The sequence below is a fragment of the Mytilus californianus genome, unplaced genomic scaffold (genome assembly GCF_021869535.1).
Source record: "Mytilus californianus isolate M0D057914Y unplaced genomic scaffold, xbMytCali1.0.p SCAF_50, whole genome shotgun sequence".
Lineage (NCBI taxonomy): Eukaryota > Metazoa > Mollusca > Bivalvia > Mytilida > Mytilidae > Mytilus > Mytilus californianus.
This window is the reverse complement of record NW_026262702.1, coordinates 1,342,275-1,355,916: the sequence shown is the minus strand read 5'-3', so window position 1 is coordinate 1,355,916 and position 13,642 is coordinate 1,342,275. Positions and strand designations below refer to the sequence as shown.

Here is a 13,642-nt window from a genome sequence, read left to right as displayed (position 1 = left end):
AAAAGGTATAATACATTTTTAAGATCTAAATTATATGAATAGGGTGGGGTAACAGAACCCCAGCGACACCCCCTATCAATTAAGTATTGAAGTGCCCCTCCCCCCCCCCCCCCCCGGAGGTATTTTACTGCTACAAGATATTTAAATTGCTAATCACGCACCCGTTGATGAGCAGAGAACCATACTTTCAAGCCAGGGGCAGTCTATACAAACAGTTAGTATAGAAAGACCCTGTAAAAAGGCAGGCAAATCCTAACAGTAATGTAACTTAATGATACATGTATATCAAGTTACAGCACCTCACCCAGCACAGTTAGCACACTGGTGTGTGTCAGTCTTATAATATAAAACTGCGTAGGTTCATATCGTTTGATTCAACGTTTTTTCGGATATTTTTTAGGACCGTTGTCAACTTGACATTGTCAAATCCGATCGCGACCTGCCACTTTGCAACCTGACCTGCAAAAACATAATTCGACTAAATACAATGCCAGTCAAAATTGCTTTTTGAGACTGGGCGACTGAAAAAGTTTTAAAATGTGACCTTGTGACCCTACTTGGAATTCTTCATTCATCGGCGTGTGTCGGTTTGGCTAAAAAGGGGGCATTGTTTTTTTTTTTCTTGGGACAAAAAATTTTTTCTATCTTTATTAAAAAAAAAAATTAAGACCAATCATAACCTTTTTTTTCAAAACTCAGTGTCGTATTTTATTGTTTTCCCAACAATTTTTATTTAAAGCTTAAAATGTTTGTTTCACTTCCCTTTGACTTCCCTCCTGATTTTTTTTCTCAAGAAATTATAGAATTAGTACATGGATATATATATATATATATATATATGTCTGTGGTCACCGTCATGCAGTTAGATAAGAAATTCCAGCATGCATCATCAAATAATTCATGTGTATTTGTGACATCAACATAACTGAAACATTATATTATTTCCCAGTAATTATGTAAATCATTTTGATTTACAATTATATATGTCTGGGACTTATGCATGTATATATCTCACAGGCACTTGTCTCAGAAAAAAAAATCCTATATTCTTTAATAAAAGTATATAGGAAAAAATTCTGATACAAGTGCCTGTGATATATCTGTCAGTCCCAGAATAATAAATATAATTGTATCTTAATCTTTGGGAAAATCCGATTATTAAATTGTTAAATTCTTTAACGTCATAATTATATCAAAGTTTACTTTTTAAAGTTTTAAATTTTAAAGTTAAAATGAATATTCCGTTTATATCTGAGGAAAAACTTTTTAAACTGTAATGACATGGTCAGTCAACTGATTTGTTGCATGGCTGATTACAGGTTTTTAAAGCATGCAGTAATTTTCCATTACGACAGTGCGTGTACCCTGGGGTGTGTATAACGTATTAGAAATATCATAGTTTTCTAGAGAACATCCTGTCTATGTGTAATACAGATTGATGACATTACACAAATTTTTTTCGTTAAATGTAGTTAAGTATCTGTGTCCATTCCCTATTGCAACACTACAATTCTTTCGAAGAAAAAAATGTTAAAATTTAAAAAGAAAAATCATTTATATAAAATAAAGAAGAAAAAAGTAGCAAATAAACTTATGTTACTACGCATTGAGTAAACATAATTTCACTTTACATGTACAAACCCTTGAGAAAACGTATATAAAGATGTGTTTAAAAAGGCCAATTCCCAGTGGATTTATTTCACACTAGGACCACAGGCACTTGTCTCAGAATTTTGTTTCCTATATACCTTAATACAAACTTAGTATAGAAAGTCCCTGCTTAATATAACATTAAAAGTATATAGGACATTTTTTTTCTGAGACAAGTGCCTGTGACTAGGAACTAAGATAACTAGAACTAAGTTCATTGGAAAGTCTTTTTGTCTGATACATGTATACCTATAGATAATGTACATAATTAAGAACAGGTTCAAATATATGCCTGTAAATTAACGGTACGTCTAAAATCCGCTCAGGACCTCCTGAGTGCAGACAGGACATAAAAAATCACTCAGGACATGTATATATGTTTTAGTGAGCGTTGAGGGTATACATTCGATAGATAATTTAATATTTGATCTTATAATTTTGGTTTTGATAAAATCAAACCAACATTAAAGAAGTTATTTGGGATACGTCATGCATGTCCGATGATCATATTCAATACCAATCATCATTTTGATTACAACGTTTGATCTTTAATAATTAGGACTGATTGGTGATGGTTATAAACACATACAAGTAAACTTTGCAAACAAACAAAAAAAACAACGTTTCCTTGGAAAAAATGTAAAAATACATGAATATTGTTTTTACAAAAAAAGTTAAATAATTTTTTCGTTTTGTATGTAATAATTGAAGCCATTTAGAAATATAAGAAATCTTCACATAGTCAGGAAATTTTCAATTCAAGTTATTTCATTTGAAAGCGTTAACAAATATAGATCTTATTCGATGTAAAATGTGGCGTCCTTGGAGATCAAAACCCCGTTTAAATAGGGTTTGTCTACTTTCGTCTATTGCCGAACATTCTATAATCAAGGATTTTTACAAATCCTTGCTATAATATAATGAATCGCGTCGCCAATATCACCACAATTACATAAAGTACAAATACAATCTTCTCCTAAATATTTGGCATCTAACAATTACAATAGGAAATTTTGAGTCGAAACTGAAGTACCAAATCTACAAAAAGAATCACTTTTTTTGTAGTAGTAGGCGTTGAAAACTAAACTGTTTATAATCTTTTTTTTCTCCTAAATTAATTGAAACTCCTGAAATAATTTAACATTATCTATATACAGCTTACATATGCAAATCTTTTTAGAAGTATGTGAGTGTATAGTAATAATTTGTTCATTAACCCCCCTTTTTTCTTCTATAAAATTACATTGTAATCGATTTTATTTCCAAATTTTTGTTTGCTAGGATTGACACTTAGAACGTACAACAAAAAGTAACAAGTAAAAAGTCACGATTCAGTTTTGGGATATTTTTTTCTTTGAATAAACTTAATTTTAAAAACGTTTCAGTATTTTTCTGAAACATTTTTAAAAGGAAACGGACTTGTAAACAAAATTTATTTTTGAATATTAATATGAACAATGATTGTTAAGAAAACAATCTGCCAAAGTGGTTTTGTAATTAACTGAAGTCATGCTGTCAAAAATGTCTCCTTTTTATAAGTTATTGATAAAAAAAAACTATTTGAAGGCGAATTAATCATTTCCTCAACTAAATACATTTTATCTATAAATAAAGTCAATTCGCCAAGAACTTTCTCTCATATATTTAAACAATTGTAAAATAATTAATCTAAACCTTTGTCCTGCGACTTTTTGTCCGTTTACCAATACTTATTCCTTGTTAAGTTTTTTCATATCCATTTACGAATACTTATAACGTGATAATTAATTTTTCCGGATGCTTTTTATCCTATTTTCATATCAAACAACCATGTTACCCGTAGAACGGAGTTAAGTACAAATTTAAGAATTTAGTACTTAAAATTTTCAACAACACAATTTTACACTTTCATTTACCTGGATTTTTTTCTACGCTTTGAAGCCGCCACCCTGTATCAAACTTATCCAACACCTCGCATGGCGTATTCACGATGTGGAGGGATTGACAATATACAATCAAAGTTAGCAATATACAGCAAGTAAGTAATTGGGTGTTGAATGCCAGTAGATCTGAATTTGTAAATTTTTAAATTGAATTTAACCTGTTTAGAACGTGTATTGTTGAATTGTTCAATAAAATTACACACATAATCTGGGCTGATATGCATAAAACCACTTTAAGTTCAAGGTATCAATAAAACTGGGTCTGCATGAAAAAATGACTTATCACATAATACCAGAACCTATGTTTAGCCTACTGTTACACGATAAGAAAATATAGCTGTAGGCCTGGTTGAAAATCTTTACAAATTATTTATTCTTTTAATTTCTGTTTGACTGTCTGGGTGCTTCTTATGTGTTTTAAATGCTATAGTCAAGTTTTATATACTGTTGTACGTCATTTGGTCGTTTTTAAGTTTTTGCCATGGCGTTTGTCAGTATGTCTTCGACTTAAAAGTTTTATCAAGGATTTGTATAGTGAGATTGGTTTTATATAATCTGCATCTCTTGTGCTGTATTTTAAAATGTATTACAATTGCTGCATCTTTACACATTCATCAATACACCAAAAAATATGAATAAAGCTTTCGTATATATATAAATAAGGAGATGTGGTACGATTGGTAATGAAACAACTATCCGCCAGTTCAATTCAAAAACCTGATATAAGCAAATGTGACTTACTTACTTACTTTAGTCAGAGAGATCTTGAATCTGAATTCAAGGATACGAAGTGGGAAGGGTTTAGAGGTGGATTAAGGTGAGGGCATGGGGGGCCGCCCCTGTTTTGGAAAAAAAATGGTTGATTATTTAGAAAATCAATGAAACGGGCCCCCTCTTTATGCATGACAGTTAGTGCCTCATGACATTTTTTGGATCCGCAACTGGTGAGGACTTCATAAAAAAATATTTAGTAAGTTTTTGTTTTGTGATAAATAATGTATTTAGACAGAAATAGGATAAAATAAACTACCGAAAGCTTAAGTATGGATGGGGGTTAACAGAATAGAGAATAACGGGCAAACAATAAAGATTAAAGAATAATGAAATCATTATGCTAAAATATGAGGAAAGAGAGTAATGAGCAAAAAGTGTAAGTTTGTAGAAATATAGCAAAAAAAAAAATAAAGAACACAGAAAAAGAAGACCCCCCCCCCCCCTCCCAGGATCCGGACTTCAACTTTGACGCTGCCGGGATATTTTTTAGACAAAGTGCACGTATTAGTAGTCAGCCGAAACCACTAAGCGTTTTGCATCCATACGTTTTTTTTCGGGATACTGACTGCATAGTAAACTATCAATGTACTAGTTAATGTTCTCGAGGGATGACCCTATTACAGAGACATATATACACATATGTGTAAATATGTCTCTGTCCTATTACGTGGCAGTAACCTCCTCGACACGGTTCATTTTTACGGCGGCTCAGTTTTGTCTTAAGAATAAACATAATTGATAAGTTTCTTTCCCCTGCATTTCTCGATCGCACTTGTAAATAGCACATTGGTCTCAAGACATTGGTTACAACACTTGCCGTCAATACTCAAAATTGGAAAAATATTAAATAAGAAGGTATAGAAAATTAAATTAATGCACACACACTATTATCAACCACAGACATGATTTTTTTTCTCAATTTGCCTAAATCGTTATTCCGCAATACAACGAGGGTGAAAACCCACCACTTTGAACACAGTCACAGGCACCGGCATGCTGTGAACTTGTAAGTTTCCCAAATGAGTAACTATCCATTACTTTTCTAGTGTAAAGTTTTATTTAATACACATTTGATTTGAAATGGCATATCAGAGAGATATATAAACATATATCATAGGCTGATCGGGGGGGGGGGGGGGCTTTCTTTGGAAAAATTTGGTTGATTATATAGGGATCACTGAAGCATGACTGGAGCCGGCCCTCCCTTATGAAAAGTTCTGGATCTGCCACTGTATATTCATAAAATTAACCAACAAATTATCCAAAAGATGAATAATACTTAATACTTACGACTAAGATTGATTATAAGTATACTTGAGTCGGTTTTACAAAAAAAAAACTTACAATTTATCGTAAGTATACTGTATTGTACATGACTTAATTACTATCAATATTATTTGTAAGTTTTTTTGTGAAACTGACTGCTGAATTGTTTTTCCATGCTTATGGTACATCTAAGTCGTATGCTTTTTTTAAAACCACCTCCAGGGTATAATGTCTGCTCGCCCATAGAATCTGTATGTAGATATAGGAAGATGTGGTATGAGTGCCAATGAGACAACTCTCCATCCAAGTCACACAATTTATAAAAGTAAACCATTATAGGTCAAGGTATGGTCTTCAACACAGAGCCTAGTTTTTATCAAAAATGAAATATATTGATATTAATAGTATACAGGTTAAATAATTTATTCATACATTTTTAATTGACTGACTAGAATTATCATGATTATTGAGGAATTTGAACCATTCCTATTTTTAAAAAGGGACAAAAATAAAATTTATATATAATAACAGGGTGATACAAATGAGAAAAACTCAAGAAATTGTTTTCAATTAAGATAAATACATGGTTTTCAGTTGTTTTTTAAAGCAGAGGCAGATTTAGTTTAAAGTTGGAAAAAATTGTTTGTACCAACAAAAATAAATACAGAAAGTTAATCCAGAATTATGTGTTTATCATTTTTTTTTATGTTTAGGTTGCCAGCAAGATGAAAAGAACAATGCAGTTCAAAAGTCAAAATGTGGATAAGCTGCGGTACAAGGTCCTACTTTTGCAGATTTTCATATTTTGCATGAATGAATTTGAAGTTTATATCATGGAGGGCAGAGAAAGAAAAGAAACACTTCAGTTTTCCTGCTTCTGAAGGATAAATGTAAAACATCTTGTTTGGTAAGTTTTATGCTCTGTTATGATAGTGTTTGTGCATCCATCTGTCTTTCTCTAAATTGTATTCACTTTAAGTTTTTGGTTACAGTTCACCATGAACTTCAGTTAGTAACTTGTGGTTTTACATGTATATACTCAAAATTTAGTACTTTAAAATGTTCATGTATTTTTGTCGAGCCTGCAACTTTTGTTGCAGAAAGCTCGACAAAGGGAAAGTGATCCGGTGGCGGCTACGGCGGTGGCGTTAGCAGTGGGCGTTAGCTAACTTCCTAAAAGCTTTATATTTTAGAAGGTGGAAGACCTGGATGCTTCATACTTTGTATATAGATGCCTCATGATACGAATTCTGTCTGAAACATGTCCATTGTCCTTGACCTCATTTTCGTGGTTCAGTGACTACTTGAAAAAAAAGTTCAGATTTTTTGTAATGTTAATTTCTCTCATATTATGAGTAATAGGATAACTATATTTGGTATGTGTTTACCTTGCAAGGTCCTCATGCTCGTCAGAGAGTTTTCACTTGACCTAGACCTCATTTCATGGATCAGTGAACAAGAACTTAGTCTTAGATGCATGATTTTTTATATTAGTTGCTAGTGGCTTTGTACTAGCTGTCAGTAACTGCGAGTACTCTCAGATCTGTACTTAGTGTCTTTTTGTTGTTTGGATGTACAAGTACCCGACCACGTCCACTTGTATTTGTAGTATTTGTATTTTTATCCATCTGATGAGTTAAGCCTCTTTCAACTGATTTTTTTTGCAGTCGTATATTGGTATGATGTTGGCGTCGGTGTCGTCATCGTCCGAAGACACATTGGTTTTCGCACTCTAACTTTAGTTTAAGTGAATGGATCTCTATGACATTTTACCATAAGGTTCAATATCACAAAAGAAAGGTTGGGATTGATTTTGGGGGTTATGGTACCAACAGTTAAGGAATTAGGGGCCAAAAATGGGCCAAAAATAAGCATTTTTGTAACTTCCAGACATAACTTGTGTGTTAGTGTATAGATCTCTGACATTGTACCACAAGGTTCCATTTCACAAAGGGAATGCTGGGATTGATTTTGGGGGGTAATTGCCTCAAAATATTAGGAATTAGGGGCCAAAAAAGGGGCAAAAAACAAGCATTTTTCTAGTTTCATGACAATAACTTGTGTGTAAGTGTATGGATCTTTCTGAATTTGTACTACAAGGTTCCATATCACAAAGAGAAAGCTGGAATTGAGTTTGGGGGTAATTGCCCTAAACGTTTAGGAATTTGGGGCCAAAAAGGGACCAAAAAACAAGCATTTTTCTAGTTTCCAGACAATAACTTGTGTTCAAGTGTATGAATCTCTCTGAAATTGTACTACAAGGTACCATACCACAAAGGGAAGGCTGTTATTGAGTTTTGGGGTGATGAATCATAAGGGGGTTCAAAAAATTTGGGGGGGGGGATTTTTTTTTCCTTTTTTTTTCTTTAAAATTTTCCATTTTAAATTGGTTATTTCTGATTTATATATAAAAGCAAATAATTATGATATGGTTTGAATAGGTAAATTAAAATTTTTTAAGTTCTTAGACCACATTCATTCTGTGTCAGAAACCTATGCTGTGTCAAATATTTAATCACAATCCAAATTCAGAGCTGTATCAAGCTTGAATGTTGTGTCCATACTTGCCCCAACTGTTCAGGGTTTGACCTCTGCGGTCGTATCAAGCTGCGCCCCAGCGGAGCATTTTATTATTGTTCGTTCTTATGTTGTACTGTTACACCACTGTCCCAGGTTAGGGGGAGGGTTTGGATCCTGCTAACATGTTTAACCCCGCCACATTCTGTATGTATGTGCCTGTCCCAAGTCAGGAGCCTGTAATTCAGTGGTTGTCGTTTGTTTATGTGTTACATATTTGTTTTTCGTTCATTTTTTGTACATAAATTAGGCCGTTAGTTTTTCGTTTGAATTGTTTTACATTGTCATTTCGGGGCCTTTTATAGCTGACTGTGCGGTATGGGCTTTGCTCATTGTTGAAGGCCGTACGGTGACCTGTAGTTGTTAATTTCTGTGTCATTTGGTCTCTTGTGTAGAGTTGTTGTCTCATTGGCAATCATACCACATCTTCTTTTTTATATTTAAGGTTAAGTTTTGGTGGTCAAGTCCATATCTCAGGTACTATAAGCAATAGGTCTAGTATATTCGGTGTATGGAAGGACTGTAAGGTGTACATGACCAACTGGCAGGTGTCATCTGACCTTGACCTCATTTTCATGGTTCAGTAGTTATAGTTAAGTTTTTGTGTTTTGGTCTGTTTTTCTTATACTGTATGCAATAGGTCTACTATATTTGGTGTATGGAATGATTGTAAGGTGTACATGTCTAGCTGGCAGGTGTCATCTGACCATGACCTCATTTTCATGGTTCAGTAGTCAAAGTTAAATTTTTGAGTTTTGGTCTTTTTTTCTAACACTAAATGCAATAGGTCAACTATATTTGGTGTATGGAAACATTTTATGATGTACATGTCAGTCCCGCAGGTTTAATTTGACCTTGACCTTATTTTCATGGTTCATTGCTCAGTGTTAAGTTTTTGTGTTTTGGTTTGTTTTTCTTAATCTATAAGCAATAGGTCAACTATATGTGTTGTATGGAAGGATTGTAAGCTGTACATGTCTGCCTGGCATGGTTCATCTGATCTTCACCTCATTTCCATGGTTCATTGGTCAATGTTTAGTTTTCTTGGTTAAGTCTGCTTCTTAGAAACTATAAGCAATACCGGTAGGTCAACTGTATTTAGTAATTTGAATGATTGTAAGGTGTACATATATTTCTTGTCAGGTTTATATGACCTTGAATTCATTTTCTTGGATCATGTTGAGTTTATGTGATAGTTGTAGTAAAGCTTTGTATTTAGGACTATCAACATGATATCAATGATTAGTAAAGAAGGCGCAACATTTCAGCGTGTGCACTCTTGTGTATACATTAAACACCACATTTACTGTTTTTACCCTGATTTTATGGATCACTGAACATAGAAATGTCATAATGTGAAATTATAGTACATTCTTAGGTTAAAGTTTTAGGTTAAGGTACATAGCTTACCATGAAGTTGAATTTCATGCACATGTTCATTATGTGGTGAATTTTTAAATTCAGTGCCAAACTAAGATTTTGAGCCTGATTACATGATTGACTAGACATTGACACATGCTAGTGTTTGCCAGGCATTGTGTCCTGTACTAGGAATTTGTCCTGTACTAAGAACTTTAATAGTACTCGCTGAGTATGGAGTTTTTGTGAAAGTTTAATATTAGTGAGATTTTTGCATGACATCCTGTCAACTGCTTGTTGATCATGTTTATACATGTCTTAAAATTAATATCTGACACATTGGTGTTTTGTGAACTTGGAAATAAGTTATTTGATAGAATAATAATGTTTTGAGATTATCAAAATAAAAAATATCCCATTTTTACTACATTGTGTATTAATGATTAAGTATATAAAAAAGAAGATTTAGGATATATGTATAACCATATATAAAAATGAGACAGCAACCGAACAACACAAAAATAAGAAAAAAAAACCAATATAATTTTTTGTATCAATGTTATAATTTCCAACATGTCCAAAGAGTTCAATGTATTTTCTAATTGAAATAAAACACAAGTGGAACTCTTTCAGAACTTCAGAAGCTTAAAGAAGTGCTGTTTCTATTGTTGGCTTTCTGTATAATATATTGCAAATTCTTGTGAAAAATGGAATTTTATTGTAATTGCCTAAAGTTTTAACATTGATCTATATATATATAACTGGGGAAAATACCCAAATGTTATAAAGAAGAATACATAAATTGATTGTTATAAAATACATGTATTAGAATAGGAAGATGTGGTATATTGCTAATTTGACAACTCTCCATCAGAGACCAAAGGATGTAGGAGGTTAGCAACTGATGACACTGGACAACCTTCAACAATCAGTAAAATCCATACCGCATAGCTATTTTTATTGAAAATCATATGTTCTTGCTACATATATGTATACAATTTTTTATTATCCATAACTTCTGATTTTATTGGTTCTTTTTCAGAAGGATTGGAATTCATCACTGAGAATAGAAGGAGAAAACACAGAAACAAGACCAAAATAAATTCAAAGACAAAAGTCAGATCAGTTATTATTTTCATCACTCAGCCAATGAATTGCAGTTCTATTAAATATCTATAGATATTAAAACCACAATAATGACAATGCTCTGTGCTGAATGGCAAAAAAGTGGACTATACACTATGATCACACAATGCTGGATGATAAGAAACTATTAATTTTTTGGTTGGAGGGATATCCTGAAAAAAAAATAGATTTATGTAAAAAGCTACTAGTATGTTAAGCCTTATTAATAGAGTTTTCATTGATTTCAAATGGGAAAAAATTGTGTTTCAAAAAAGTGTTCTAGAATTCATAAATAAACATATATTGATACTTACATTATCTGCTTTGTTGTTTAAAAGTTTAGTTTTGAACAGTTATAGAACAATATAATTGCATTAACATTTCCAAGGAAAAAAAAGATATTCAACTAAAAAGATTCATCTTAAAACAATTTACTACCAATCAGAATTCATTGTAACATACACATTTATTTACTGTATATTTATAATTTGAATCATAGGATTTTATTTTGTCCCATGGGATATTAAAAATCCCATGGGATAATTATAGTCCCATGGGATTTTTTTTGTCCCATGGGACAACAAATATCCCATGGGACTACAATTATCCCATGGGACCCAAAAAAATCCCATGGGATTTAACCAAAATCCCATGGGATAATGGTCAATCCCATGGGATTTGCCTTATCCCATGGGATATTGAAAATCCCATGTTTTTCTAAATCAAATTACAAAATATATATAATAATAACAGCAGAAAAGCAATGAAATTATTGAATCCCATGTAATTCCGCACATTTTGGTTATTTACACGACACTGTAGGTCTAAGGAGAGGCGGCGGCGGATTTGCAAATGAGTGTTTTGCAAATTAAAAGTGTCCAGTGTTTTATATATTCGTAAATTTATCATTACTGGCGGAATTGTATGAGGGTGTGGATGGGGGTTTACAGAATAGAGAATAATGGGCAAAAATATAAAGAAGAGAGAATAATGGGCAAAAATTATGAATCATAGAGAAAAATGGCCTAAAAAATTAAAGAATACAGAAATGCGGAACCCCATCCAGACTCTTGTATATGAATCGAAGATATAAATTTCTAAATGTGCAAACTTTGATTCATCCGCAAGGACTGCATGTTTTGTGTACGCTAATATTTTTGAAAAACTAAAGATATAAATAAACAAATAGATAACTAAATAGTCTATTTACTAATTACCAATTTGATTTTGTAATTACACACTTTTAACGCAAGTTGTGTCCCTTTGCTTTTTCGACTGGTTCCATACTGGACAAAATGGGCACTGCCCATGCAAATCATAATTGAAAGTGATAATTAGACGTTCAACCAAATTTTGATAAAAAACTATTGATATCAAAAGTTTTCATCTTAACAAAAGATTAAGTGGAATGAAAAGTTTTGAAAAACTTAAAGATTACACACATTACGCACAGATAAATTTGGTCTGCCCGCTAGCTGTTAATAAAATGTATGTCCTTTCTAGGGAAAGCATCTTGATTTACAGGGTCAATTATGGAATTGATAAAAAGACTATTGATTAAGTCATGTCTTAAGTTAGTTTCTGCTAATCTTTAATTTATTTTACATTCTACACAAAGTATGCAATCCTTAATGGCACTAATCATGCGCAAACCCCTTTGTTTGATAGGTTCAATTCGACAAAGGGGTTTCTACCAAATCAACTACAAATGGGAACTTTAGATTAAATTCAGATCATTTTTGAGCTTCATTTTACAGAACATTTTCAGAGATTGGGTTGATTCTTTTGTCAAACTTAGCATAAAGTTCACATTTTATATAACACCCATAATATCTTGTACTGACATTTCTTTTTCAGGTTAAAACGAATTCTAAATTTATATCTACAATGATATTGATAGGTTAAAAGCCATATCAAAATAAAATCGTTCCAAGCCATTTTTATTCTTTGACATCCTTTGAACTAAAAATATGCTATTACAATAATCTACTGGTTCAACATTGAACTAGACCAGGTTAAGACTAAATGTCAGAAACGAAACGCGCATTTGAGACCATTTGGACCTTCTGGACACATCAATTAATCAATTTTATGTTCGGTTCTGTTTTATCTTTCGGAACAATCGAAGCGATTGACAAATTATCACCAAAAAATTATTAGTTAAGAAGAAAACTTTCTGATAAGCACTAAAAAAATCTATGATGACAATGTGACGTGAAAATAATCCTTTAAACTGAATTGACACAAATTTGTCCGAGCACGATACTATCGGACTTGGTTTGGCCTTATCACGTGGTTAAACAATTAATGGCAAAAGAATCTTTATTTCCATATGATCATGTATTTTTTCAGATACTACAACAGAGGAACCGACAACTACCGAAATCGAAACGACAACTACAGTAAAACAATTAACAACTACAGTAAAACAATCACCAACTACAGTACAACCATCACCATGTCTTGATAATGTTGAGGGAGTCAATAGAACAGACGCTACACTTGATGAAAAATGTGGTGCATACAGTGGAACCGCCAAATGTATAGTACCAAACAGTGCCTGTACTAAAATTGATAGTAATTGGATATGTAGATGTGCACAGGGATATGCAAAAAAGAGTGGATTGTGTACACAATGTGAGTTTGTTTGTCGTTTTGTATTTAATTCATTCACATGTCTTGTATATACATGAACAATAATTCAGCTGTTTGATAAAAAAGTGAAATAATTACACAGTCATCAAATGTTGCAAGGATAAGTATCCACGTCAAAGAACATAGGTTTTACTTCAAATGCTGTATCTCCATTCATAGAAAGTATACATACATATACCCTGCCACGTCCACTTCGTGTTTTTGTTAGATGTATTTCTATTTGTATCCATTTGATGAGTTTAGCCTTTTTCAACTGGTTTTTATAGTTTGTTCTTATGTTGTACTGTAACACCGCTGTCCCAGGTTAGAGGAAG

General features: G+C 32.6%; 1 protein-coding gene and 1 long non-coding RNA gene across 5 annotated transcripts in view; both read left to right on the top strand.

The window, feature by feature from the left end:
- The first annotated feature begins 3,553 nt into the window (after positions 1-3,553).
- Positions 3,554-10,986, top strand: LOC127703767 (uncharacterized). 3 transcript variants are annotated; one of them, XR_007983033.1, is made up of 3 exons: positions 3,554-3,667; positions 6,326-6,519; positions 10,591-10,986. It is a non-coding gene; the product is annotated as an uncharacterized LOC127703767 (long non-coding RNA). The 3 variants fall into 3 exon arrangements; XR_007983034.1 differs by lacking the exon at positions 3,554-3,667 and adding an exon at positions 4,808-5,201; XR_007983031.1 differs by lacking the exon at positions 3,554-3,667 and having other exon boundaries at positions 5,501-6,519.
- A 577-nt stretch (positions 10,987-11,563) lies between these two features.
- Positions 11,564-13,642, top strand: part of LOC127703772 (protocadherin Fat 4-like) — a 53,756-nt gene continuing 51,677 nt past the window's right edge. For both annotated transcript variants that reach the window (XM_052207853.1, XM_052207854.1), the window contains exon 1: positions 11,564-13,310. The gene's annotated coding sequence lies outside the window, so the exon portion shown is untranslated. The remainder of the gene's footprint in view (positions 13,311-13,642) is intronic.